At 46.9% G+C, this 12,921-nt stretch overlaps 1 protein-coding gene across 3 annotated transcripts in view; it reads right to left on the reverse strand.

Moving 5' to 3' along the window:
* LUZP1 (leucine zipper protein 1) overlaps positions 1-12,921 on the reverse strand; it is a 39,024-nt gene that overhangs the window by 25,412 nt on the left and 691 nt on the right. Inside the window, exon 1 of one of the 3 annotated variants that reach the window (XM_035345442.1) lies at positions 11,645-11,710. The exons of 1 other annotated variant lie outside the window; for it this stretch is intronic. The gene's annotated coding sequence lies outside the window, so the exon portion shown is untranslated. Of the gene's footprint in view, positions 1-6,839; positions 6,975-11,644; positions 11,711-12,921 lie in introns of those variants that run through there. One more of the 3 variants, XM_035345443.1, reaches the window with a different exon arrangement.

Here is a 12,921-nt window from a genome sequence, read left to right on the forward strand (position 1 = left end):
GTAAATCTGATGTCTTCTCACTCCCAGATGCATAATGCCCTCTGCTACATACATACTCACACACTCCTATCCCCTACATTCACACAGGACTTGTCTGTGCTAAAATGACCTTCATTAAGGAAAAAAATAGTGGCCAGAAAAACGTGCCAGCACAAAGGAGTACAAGATATGAACAAGGATGAAAATAAGCAGCACAGGACTGAGAAAGGGTGAGACAGAAGAAAGCACCATTTCTCCACCAGTGAGACTTCTGACTGCTCACAATTTCCAGCAGAATTTCTGAAGGATAAACATAATGGAATTCTTGATAGCTCCCACCTACATAAGCATCTCAGCAGAAATGGTTTACCTCCAAAAACCTTCCTGTATCTGTACTTCAACTTAAACTCACATCTTCCTGGAGAAGTTGGTGCTCCCATGTGACAAAAAAAAAAAAAAAAAAGCGGTCAGCACTGACAGATAATTGTTCATATGATCCTCTGATCTAAGGCTGCTGCCTAAGGCTGTCTAGATGAATGGCCCCTTAGAGATGCCACTGTTACGCTGTTGACCAAAGAGAGTGCTTAAGGATATCAGTGCATTAGCCTTGCTTCGATCGGTTCTCTGGCCCCAAGTCCAACTAGTATGGAATGAAAACCCGTCTGATCAAACCTTATTAGCCTCTGAACAGGACAGTCCCTGTTTGTGCTAACTCCTGAGTCATTCCCAGGAATGACTGCCCTTTAGGTCTGGGAAGGTCTGGGCCAACCCATGCCAAGGATGACACAAATATAAAGCAGCACTGATGATGGTGATCCACAGCTCATGAGTTTCCTCTTCAGTACTAATAAGGAAAACCCTCTGTGAAAAGCTGAGACAAGCGTCCAACCAAGCTACATTTTGGGAAATGATTCCTGTCCTCTCTATGCAATTTGCCCTGTGCTTCCTTTCAGTCTGTGCATGCAGAACTAGTTCTGAGCATCTCTGGAAGGCACCACGCAGCCCCTCAAACTGACGTTACAGCACAAGGAAATAAAACATGAACTGAGTTACAAAAGGAATATGGAACATATCGTCATGAGCGCAATCACACAACATGTGTGGGACTACCTGGGGATCAGGCCCAGTCAGCACAGGTTCACAAAAGGCAAGTCCTGCCTGACCAAACTCATCTTCATCTATGACCAGGTGACCTGCCTGCTGGATGAAGGAAAGGCTGTTGATGTAGTTTACCTAGACTTCAGCAAGGCTTTTGACATGGTCTCCCATAGTAGTCTCCTGAAGAAGTTGGCAGTCCAGGATTGGACAGGTGCACACTTTGCTGGGTCGAAAATTGGCTGGGCGGCCAGGCCCAGAGAGTGGTAGCGAATGGAGTTAAGTCCAGCTGGCGACTGGTCACCAGTGGTGTTCCCCAGGGGTCAGTGTTGGAGCTTTTTCTCTTTAATATCTTTATTGATGACTTGAATGAGGGAATTGAGTGCACCCTCAGTAAGTTTGCAGATGACACCTAGTGGGGGGGGGGAAGTGTTGTTCTGCCGGAGGGTAGGAAGGCCCCACAGAGGGACCTGAGCAGGATGGGTCTATGTGCAGAAGCCAATGGGATGAGGTTCAACACGGCTAAGTGCTGGGTCCTGCACTTTGGCCACAACAACACCATGCAGCGATACAGGCTTGGGGCGGAGTGGCTGGAAAGCTGTGCAGCGGAAAAGGATCTGGGGGTGTTGGTTGATGCTCACCTGAACATGAGCCAGCAGTGTGCCCAGGTGGCCAAGAAGGCCAACAGCATCCTGTCTTGTGCATCCTGGCTTGTATCAGGAGTAGTGCAGCCAGCAGGACCAGGGAGGTGATTGTCCCCCTGTACTCAGCTCTGGTGAGGCTGCACTTCAAGTGCTGCGTTCAGCTCTGGGCCCCTCACTACAAGGACATCAAGGCCCTGGAGCCTTGTCCAGAGAAGGGCTGCAAACCTGGTGAAGGGCCTGGAACACAAGCCCTGTGAGGAGCAGCTGAGGGCACTGTGGGTGTTTAGTCTGGAGAAGAGGAGATTCAGGGGAGACCTTATTGCCCTCTACAACTTCCTGAAAGGAGGTAGTGGAGAGATGGGTTTCAGCCTCTTCTCACAGGTAACCAGTGATGGGACAAGAGGGAATGGTGTCAAGTTGTGCCAGAGGAGGTCTTTTCCAAGTTAATGATTTTATGACTGTGCTCTAACGTGGTGCTGTGAAATCAGCTGGTAGTCAGCACACTGGAAGTTTTTGTTGTTTGACATAAGTCTCCCTATAATGTATCTGAATAACATGTTTGGACTGTTTGCTCACAGAACGATTCAGCTTTCTTCTTTCAGAACGCTGCATTACGATGTCTGGACAGCAGCACTTCTGCAGTCCTACTCAGCATCCTGCCCCAACATGCAATCGCAACCAAAATGCATCGGGCTGGACTAAGGCTCAATTAGTAACAGTGCACTCATGAAAGGGTGCCTTGAAGAAGCCAGTGAGGATGAACTGGGTTACAGGTGCAGTGGCTGTTACTCCCAGAGCAAACTAGGGTGTAGACTTGATTTGAACTGTAAATTTCCTGTGGTAACATTGTCTTTACCTGCAGCACAGTGCATGCACACATGCCAACTGTGACAGAATTGCATCAGCTCACACACATGCATGAGCCCAGCAGCACCAGAAACACTAAAAATTTTGGACAAGCATTTGTTAGAGCAGATAGAGACAAGCAGCACTCCTCAGCTCAGTGAGATGAGGAACACCAGGGGTGAACATCGCTGGTATGAAGAGAGGAGAAGGAAGTGGTCCACCATTTGAAACCCCTCTGGCATGAAGGCTGGCCAGTTTCGGCTTATGTCACTGCAGGATCACCTGCTCCAGCAGCATCCTTCAGCTGCTCAAAGGGAATCCTTCAGCAAAGTGAGAAGAGCTCTCTGCAGCACCACCTCCCATGTGCTCCTTTTGCAATTCATAAAACCCATTCTCCACTTGAAGGAAGACCTTGGCTGCTGCCACTAAACCAAGACTCCATCGCCTGATCAGGGTCTCTTTCAGAAGCACTTTTTGGGTGGCAGTTCTCCTAGTGAGCCCTTCTCCGTGCCATCCAGACACAGCACAACAACAGCAGGCAAGATGAGGCATGACAAGTCACCACGAAGCCCAGCCGCTCCACTAAGCAGGAGCCGGAGATACCTCACCCGCCTGTAGGCACTGACTCAGACATGCAGCAAAGCAGTAATTCCTCCCTGAAGTCATCTGAACTAGGTGGACCTCAGACAAAGCATTTCACAATTTGTGAATGAAGTCTGATTGGTTAACACACTGAATCATCTCCAAATCCTCCTTGGTCTCCCAAGTCAAACTCCTGGGAACCCTGTCCTCTAGTTGTATCACAAACATTGACTATGAGCTGGGACTTCCTTATAACAACAGACCTTTCTCTCCCCAAAGCTCCCAGCCTGCAGCTTTAGAATATATCAGTTTTGTTCACTGGCAAGTGCAAAGTCAAAAGAGGTATTCAGTAGTTTATGTCACTCTGTTAAATGTAATTTATGCAATGAAGACAGCTGGGTAGACTGGAAGACCCTAACAGGAGTCTTTTGTATTCAATTTATTGCTGAAGATATCTTCAGGTAACAAAAAAATATAACTTTTACAAACAGTTGACAGTCTGGATCTTTCTAAGGAGCTTTTTTATGCCTCTGTGAGAGCATACTCATAGCCATGGAGACAAACACATTAACCTCAAAACTGACATTCAAAGACTAATAAGACAGTGCGATGCTGTCTGCCCCACACTGCAAAGAACCCAGAAGAAAATTTAGCACATGTACAAACCAAGCAGAGCAGCATTTCTGCAGGTGTACTGGTGTTTTTCCAAAGCAGCTCTTCTGCTGTGGGTGTCAGTACCCAACACGTTTCCTATAATGTTAGGGGTCCCTGCCCCTCGTTGGAAGAGACAACTGCTGCAGCGTCACATCCCACAGGCAGCCATGGAAAGGGAAATTCAAGAATGCAGTCCAGCTGCCACAGAACAGTGCGGGCAGCCAGGCCACGAGCCATACACCCTCCTGTCACTCTCCACAGACAACAGAAGGGCTCCAAAAGAAGCTGCCAGGATGATATGAGGCAATCAGGCCATTGAAAATGGCCAGCTCAAAATAAATCCTGGATGAATTCATGGACAGAACATTTTCACCTGTAGGCTGAGTGTTGCAAAAGACTGATGGGTGTTTCATACAAGGGACATTGCACCAGAGGCTGGAAAAACTGCCAAAAGAAGTGAGGGTCTTACTGTACTAGAAGGCAGAGACCAAACATGTTCACTGTGCTGCAGCTTCTTTGCTGGTCTGAGAACAATGAGGTAAAAGGCTTGATGCTCTACCTGACTTTGAGGTCTGAGTTCTGATGATTGGGCAAGGGATTCAGCAGCAAGGGATTCTCCTTAATGTAGAAGAGGGCCAAAGGGAAACCTGATCCCTCTATCCAGAAAGGAATCTGAGTTGTTATCTTCCATAGCTTGCAGAAAGTGCTACTTTTGACTAGGATTGCCACCGACTCTATGAAAGAAAAGCTGTAACTGCACAGTGGGAAGATGCTCCTTAATGTCCAGCTGCCTCCTTCAGCAAGCACCTTAAAAGCTGTTTGTGGGTCGGAAGTGCAGGCCAGGATTTCCAGCAGGAAGGTGCTGAGTGGTACTTATCCCACAGGACTGAATACATCATGAACTTTCAAGTTCACCGAGCTCCTATGAGCCTCATGTCCATGAGGCCAAAGCTGAGAGGCTTCAAGATGCCTAAACAATTCAATACTACTATGGAAAAACTTTGTTCCAAATTCTCAGTTTCACGCTGATAGAAAATCCACAATCTAGATATACCTTACTGATAAGAAAGAAGCAGTTCTCAGGCACCCTGCATTTACGTTTTTAAAGTCCACTGGCATCTGATGGACAATGGACAATAGGCACTCTGTAGAGAAGATGGACAAATTCTGTTGCTCCTGAAGAACACGTGCTCCTGCAAGCATTACACAGGATGCTAATGAGGTTTAATGTGAAGCATTAATTTATCTGAATCCACTACTAAATGAAGATCAGAGCCAAGAGAGGATACACGCTTTTTTGACAAGGCATTTAAGAAGTGGAGAATGAAAAATCAAATGCAAGCCACAAATGGCAACAGAGGGTCTCCCTCTAGCACTTTTCCAGGGCATGGCTGGCTAACCTCACTCCCTTGTGTTGTTATTTTTGTGTTCTTTTACCCCTTGTACTCTCTGGACTGAAGGAAGGAAGGATGTTTCACAGGAAGGAAGGACAGGCTTGGCTGTAGTGAGACGGGACCACACAGCTTCCGGCCCAGCACTGTTCCTTTCTACCAAGGAGGGAAGAACTGGGAAATTTGCATTTTGTGTCTCATCTACGTTGCCACTAAGGTGATGAATTTACTTAATTCCAAATACCACAGAGCTTAGTCCAGCTCCTGCTCCAAAGGGGGCTGCATCAAAAGGTGCAGCAAGTTGCTCAGGGCTCCATCAAGTTGCGAAAATCTTCAAGGACTGTGACACCACAACCCCTGGGACCCTGTCCTATGTTTGACCAATCTCCATTTATTGTCTCGCACCCTTTCACCGCACACCACTGACGTGAGCTCAACTGTTTCTTCTCCATGGTGGGGGCACCAGGAAAAGGGGATCAGACACTCCCTTAATCTCGCCTCTTCCAGGAACCTCAGTTCCTCACCTCCCACACCAAATACTCAAGCTCTGCAACTGTATCAGCAATACTCCCTGACTCCCTGGCTGGATGCTTCAGACCCAGGACATGACTCTTCAGACACCATCGCGCCAGCACTGAGCAGAGAACAACCGGAAAAAAAAAAAGTCTTACACTGCAAGCAAGCTTGAACCATAGACAATGGAGGCAAAACTGAAAGGTGAATGGTATGGATCTGTGGGTAGGGGCTTAGGAGCAAGTTCCTGTTTTAAGACAGCCAGGGAAAGGGTGCTGCAGGACAGGGCTGGCTGCCACCACTGCTCTGGGAGATGTGAGGAAGGTGACCCAGGCTCAAGGAGCATTGTGCTGGAGCCAAGGTGCCTTGCTGCTGATGCTGGGAGGACCTGTCATCCCACCCCGGAGACAACCCATTCCCAATGACAGCAAGGCTTTCCAGGACTAAAAAACAGCCAAAGCAGACAACAGGGTGCAGCTGTTTTTCTGCATGCAGCAGTTGCTATTTTACCATGCCTGTGCCTAAAGCCAACCTTACATCCATCCCTAACCCAGCTCTCTGGAGCTCACCTTTGCTGTCTGCAGTCTGCAGCATCCAAACAGCCCAGCTTCCAGTCACTGCAGGAGAACAGTCCCCTCTGCCTCCCCAGCAGGTTATAGCATTGCTTCTGCACTCACCTTCAAAAACTCAGTTTCATAGCTTTTCCAAATCACTGATGATCATTCTGCACCCACTCTCTCCTGCATAGCATCTCTAACAATTTGTTTCAGATAAAAAGAAATGCCCTGTTCCAAACAAACCATGACATAAGTGGCAAGATCAAGAGAATTTAAGAGCTTCTGCAGATACTTTATCACGTTCTGTAGCCAAATCTCAGAGAAATTTCAACATCCACATGTTATATAGGATACCTTTATGTTAAGATATTAACAACACATTCAACAACACTAAAAACAATCCGAAAAAATAGATATACAGGATGTGATACAAACAATGGAGTGAGAAGCTTCATTAGGATTTCCCAACTGCTCTCAGTTAATTCTTACCACAATGCAGTATTAACAGTTACTTATGATCATACAGGAATTGTTGTTCTCCAGTAAAAACAAACCTATTTCCAAATGATTCACACTACCTGAGGAATTAATGTTTTTTCAGCTCTGTTCCAGATCCTAGGTCAGGAATCGCATTTCTATTCTGGTAAATTCCACCAAGATGTCACTTGTAACAACAAGTTCTTGAAGCAGTTTCATCAGATTTTCCCTTTAAGGTAAGCCACTGCACTCCCACGTGAGGCACAGGCACCTCAAAGGCACAAGCAGCTGAACGTACTGCAGCAGAATCAGATGATCAGCGTAAGCTTGGAGTTTCTGCAGCCTCCTTTCAGCTTTAGAAATGTAGCCTGTGATTTTCAAAGTCACCCAGCAGGGAAGCCATAAGCCAGTGCAGTAGTTTAAAACCCAGATAACACATATAAAAGCAATTTATATAAAAACTATTTTGAGAGTAAATATGAAAACGAAGTCTGACAGATGCTGCTTCAACACGTAACGAGGCTGCAGCACTGCAGCAAAATCTGTCATTTCCAGCTGTATGATGTCACACTGCATGCAGGCACAATGTGAAAGAGCTGACAATGCCAAGAAGTAGAGTGCTACACTGCTGCAGAACTGTGAACCAGTTTTCCTTTCTGCAATTGTCTGGATTGCATACTATAACAGAGCAAAACGTGTTAAGTGAAATAGCTGATGTAAATACAAATGGGTTAGAGCTAAAGAGCTGCTCAACCTTATGTTAATTTTAGCCAGTCACGTAGAAAGGCACGTTTTCAGCTTAGGATGAAGCTACCATTTAGAGTTCAGTTAAACGCCCAAAGACTGAAACACAAACTTGAAAACTATTGACACAGGTGACTATTGACACACAGTGACAATGTATTCTTGCCAGCCTCTATTCCATCTTTCCTACTATGGCACTTGTATTTCCAATTCAGCACACTTGCTACTGCCCACTCCTGTAGATGCAAATGCTGGGCTGACCTGCACATTGTCCGTGGGTTCCCAGAGCAGGAGAGCTGCTGTGCTGCAGCCATGGGAACCTTCCTCAGCTGTCTGGGCAGGATGACTGCTATGCTGTGACACAGGTTGGGCAGCCCTCTCACATCACCTCCTACAGAAGCAGAAGCTTTTCTCTCCTACTGTGCAGCCTGACACATGAGCCTCAAGCTTCAGAGGCTTTGTAATATTAACCACCAAAGTTCATTCTTACCAGGGCTAAGAAAGCCTCAGTTCTCATCTCCTCCTCCTGCTGCTCTGCTCTTTCAGAGACAGGCAGTGCACACTCAAGGATCTCTCTGGTCTCAGCCACAAAGGTGTTTGCAGGGTGTCTGAATGAAATCTGTCCCTTTCCTTCTGAGCAAGAGATCACAAATCCAATCAAGAAACAAGGGCTTTCACTGCAAAAAAATGTATTTATATTCACCAACCACCTCTTAGAGAACCATCAAGTTTGCAATTTAAAATTGCAAACCTCAAAAATAGCTAGGTGAACGAGTCAATTTGAAGCTAAACGAGGTCTGATACTATGTCCTGGGTTATATGGGAGGTCAAACTATGACTTCATCTATGACTTAAAAAACAATTAGCTAGGTAAATTCAGAACTATGTTTACAGTCAGTGGCCAGTACATGCAGAACAGATAAAAATCGTCAAAGCCTACACCTTCCCTTCATGACATGAAGGAGGCAAAACCACCACACAATCTTCCCCAAGCCAGGGCAGATTGCGAGGGGGTGGTGAGGGAGCACAGGTACTTTTCATCCCAGAGCACCGCACGCGAGAAGCAGGACCTGCCCGCAGCACCAAGTGGCCGGCCTGCTTCTGCCTTCGAAGGGAGGAACGAGGGCTGGCACCGAGCACAGCCATGCTGTAGACTCCCAGCTCCCTGGGGCTGGGCAGCACTGGGACGAGGCAGCACAGAACGGCCGGTGTCGAGCCCCAGTGGGACAGGGAGCAGCAGAGGGAAGCCTTCCCCTTGTACAAGATGCATGCATGCATTAGCAGCTTTCCAGAGAATCTGGGAGACCAGTGGATTTTGCTGGCCTAAGTTCGATCAGACCCCAGATGATATGGCTCAAAAGTTACTTTGAGAAGACAGTATTTGAGGTGTGCTGAATCCAGTGAAGCTCTGGCACACAAGGCCAAAATTGTTTGGACTTAAGTACAGTAACTTTTCCACTATAGTGCTCTAAATGTGAAGTCTATACTACTGCTGCTCAAGTGTGGACAGTGCTTTGTGTGAGCTGCAACTTCCCAAACAGAGTGCCCACAGTCACCATGAAAGTAAAGTGATTGCGCAGATGCAAACAGGGGCATGCAGGTGGCAATACTTAATACAATCAGGGAACATTGACATTGCAAAACTGACCTCACAGTGTCCAGAACAGATCCTTACACTGATAATTCAGTCATTTTTAGACAGGCCTGCCCTGTGCCTGACACTACTTGTGCCTTCTATCCCCACACTGCTCCTCTCCAGCCAGACAAGTGTCCTCTGCTAGGACATAAGTAGGCAGGGTTAAAGGGGCTTGGGGGCAGCTAATTAATTTTCACCCAGATCCACTCTTGCCACATGGCTGTACACTGCATCAGCTGGGGGAGAACTGGAAAGAGCACCCAGAGGAGAAAGCTGCCAGGAGGAGGGGAAAGGCAAACCCACCTCCTTCAACCACCATGCCCACCTGCACTGACCTAGCATTTCCCCAAACCGTGACTGGAGAAAATGTAGAAGTCCCATTGTCTCCTCCAAGTTGCATCAGTGAGCATCAGCTCCCATTTGCTTGTCACACAGAAGCAAACTTAGCAGCTGATGTCTCCCTACATTTTATAGCAGTGTATTTTGGCAACCTTGTTCCTAAGCAGATAAATGCTCCATTTCATTCCCTGGGCTACTGGTGTGGATCCTAATGGGTTCCACTACTGGCACAACTCACCCAGCTCTCACTGCTAGACACAACACTCCTGGCAAAAGGCTGCATAGCAGGCTGAGTATCATATTAAAAACTAATTTAATCTAAAAACCCTCCATCTTTTCAACCCTTCATTATAACAGTGCATTCACCTTTCTGTATCGTGTTTCTATGAGAATCTCAAAAGTTCAGTAATATAAACACTACGTTTGTTGTACAACCCCTATGAGCAAGCACCAAAATAGTCTCAGCTGTTTTACCAAGAAGGTAGTAGAAACTGCTTGTGTATGGTGTTTGTGCTTGTGTGTCTACTGCCAGTGCACTTAGACAGGTGCAACAAACAGCCTTGCCTATCTTGCTCCACCCTGCTTGAGGGTTAAAGAACAGAGAACTGAACTGTGCCTTACAACCCCTTATCTGTCGAGATTAGCGCCCCTACAGGGGAACATCACTGCCAAAACCTACAGAGACACAAAAAGGGTGAGATCTAAGCTGGCACATTTTGTATGGCTTTGGATTTTAGCCAACATCATGCACTCTGATTTTCAGGCTGCTGAGACAATACAAATCCCACAGACTCTGCAGGAATGGTATACAGGTATCAATCGCTTGTGGGTTTTTCCATCAAACTGAATCTGTCACCAACTCCAAGCCCTCAAATCCAGAGATATGACCAACCATCCACAGGGTCTGCAATGGGTGTCCATCTCGGTCACCAGATGGAGAAGTCTGCCTTTGTCTGTTCACCTGGGCAAACAGCTGAGTCTGGGATGGGTGCAATGAACCCCACCTTTGGTGACCACTGATAGTAGAAGAGATCAAATTAAAGTACTCAAAAACCTCAAAAAATGTAGGCTCTGAAAAACAAAGGGAATAACAGTATTAAAAGATGAAGCAGACCACCAGCACCAGAGATGGAGGAAGCAATAGCAAGCAACAATTGCTCATCAGCTGTCACCAAGTATTTCAAAATGTGTGCTTTCTGCATCACATACACAGATCCAAATGTTACCTAAGAAGGAAGACTGTACAATGGTTTTAGACAAGTGCTCTCCTTCCAATATGTTTTAAGAGTTCCCATGACTTGCATTGCAGTAGTTAGTGCAAAACATGCTGCCGCTCCTGATCATCATCATATCAATCTTCCAAAGCAAATGGCCTCCTAAACAAGATTATTTGCTTCATTTGCGCTTAACATTTGCATCAAAAGTGTTCCATTTTGTGATTTGGCTCAGTTACACCAACCAGACTTTTTGAAAAACTTCTGAAAATAACAAGGCATGTCTTATTTGTTTCCTTGCTGACCGCTGCCCTTGGTGGGAAGGAGTGGCTTCACAGAGGATGAGCACAATCTCAGAGCCACTTGGACCAGAACAAAGGCAGGGAAGTTAGTTACCAAGGACTTGCCTACTCTTAAGTTATTCTGTGCTTCCATATCTCCTTATCCTGATTTACTCCTGCCCTCAGGAACTTTTAGCCACATGTCCAAAAGAAACAGAACAAACAGCCTTCCAAGCTTTCCTTCACTTCCAGGGCCTGGCCCATTAGAGAGGGCTTAGATGACCCAACCAGTCCCAGCTGCCAGGGCACAACCCCAGACAGGGGCTGTGCTCACCACAGCTGAGCAGGGTCCTGCTCTGCAGCCCCACGCATAGCCAGTGTTCCCCAGGGCCTTTTGGAGCCTTCTGGGAGCCCATCCAGCTCAACAGCTTGGCAGGCAACAAACGCAGGAAGAGAGAGCAGATCCTTTTCTGCTGTATGAGCAAGCTTAATCAGTACTGGGAAGAGTTCAAGTACAGGAGCCAGTGCAGCCATCCTTACTGTCGTGGATCCGACACAACAGAGGGATTACGCTTCTGCAAGTACCACCGATGTGAAATGGCCACGTAGCACACTGTGCCTACTGAAACACATTGACTGGTCATGGGCTTTATTAACTAACCAAAGCACATAATTGTTGGTTTTGTACTCACACATGTAGCAGAAATAGAGGAATACTGTCCCTCTTCATTATCCAGTAGGCAAGGAAATGCATGTCTCTGCCAAAAGACCGTAGGCATATGGTAAGTAACTGCATTTTTTCTAAATCCTGAATGCCGAAGAAAACTCCAGGGTTGTAAAATATTTCCCCTTTTACTATCGTCACTATGCAGTGTCATTTAGGAGAGATGTCCGCTCAGGAAGCTCTCAGTTCAACTGGAGACTTGATAAGAAACAACCTCAATGCATGCTGCAATTGTGAGCACTATTTCCAGTGACTTTGTAGAGAGTTTTAATCGTATTTATGCACCTATTAAAATCGAATCCAACTGCACCTAATCAGAAGGTGTTGACTAGTTGGTATGGTCACTTTAACTTGGATTTGATTGGTTTAAAGGCTTCAAGTGTAGCATTAGAAAATGCAAATTTGCAATGAAAGTGTGGTCACCAAGGACAAGCACCAAAGGTCTGCTACTCTTGTCTGCAACAACTTGTGACACCTGGCAAAGCCAATTGCAGTATTTTAGTAAGTTTTATGAGGAGAAAATAAATGAGATTTTGTGATGTTAAATCAGTGAATTCCCTCAAGACAAGGGAGCAAAGTGGGCTTAACCTGATTAACAAAGGCAGAGAGTATCAGAGAAGCTCACACATAACAGGGAGAACATTATCCATCATAAATAAGAGCAAGTGGGCTGGGAAAAAGAGGAAAAATCAGATAAATAAACAACTGACAGGAAAGCAAGTTGATAGTTGCAGGAAAAAAAAAAAAAAAAAAAAAAAAAAAAATAGCTAATGGTTATTCACAGGAACCCCATGCCTTAAGTGTCTAGAAACCTCAAGAAGGTCAATTACACGATAACCGTAGGAGAGAACTCTACACCGAGTGTTTGACGTGTATTACGCATTTAATTATCTCCAAAACGTCGGTGAATTTCTGCACGCCTTTGCAGAGTACCCGCAGCGCTCCAGCCTGGCTAAAAGGCCGTGTGCCTTCCGGCCGGCCGGCCGGCCGCAACGCGACCCCACGGCCAGCTCCTGGCCCCGCTCCGTCCCCGCCGCCGGGTAAACGGCTGGTTCAGGAGCTCGGGAGATTCCTCGGAGGCAACCGAGCATAGCCCGAGCCCGCCCGAGGGCGGCTCCCACCGGTGGCGGGGCAGCCCCGCGGGGTGCCGAGCTCCCCGGAGCGACTGCCGCGGGCCGCGCGGGCGGGCCGGGCGCGGAGCCAGTGCCGGAACCCGCCAGGCCCCAACGCGGCGGGGCAGGCCCG

The sequence above is a fragment of the Oxyura jamaicensis genome, chromosome 23 (assembly GCF_011077185.1).
Source record: "Oxyura jamaicensis isolate SHBP4307 breed ruddy duck chromosome 23, BPBGC_Ojam_1.0, whole genome shotgun sequence".
NCBI lineage: Eukaryota > Metazoa > Chordata > Aves > Anseriformes > Anatidae > Oxyura > Oxyura jamaicensis.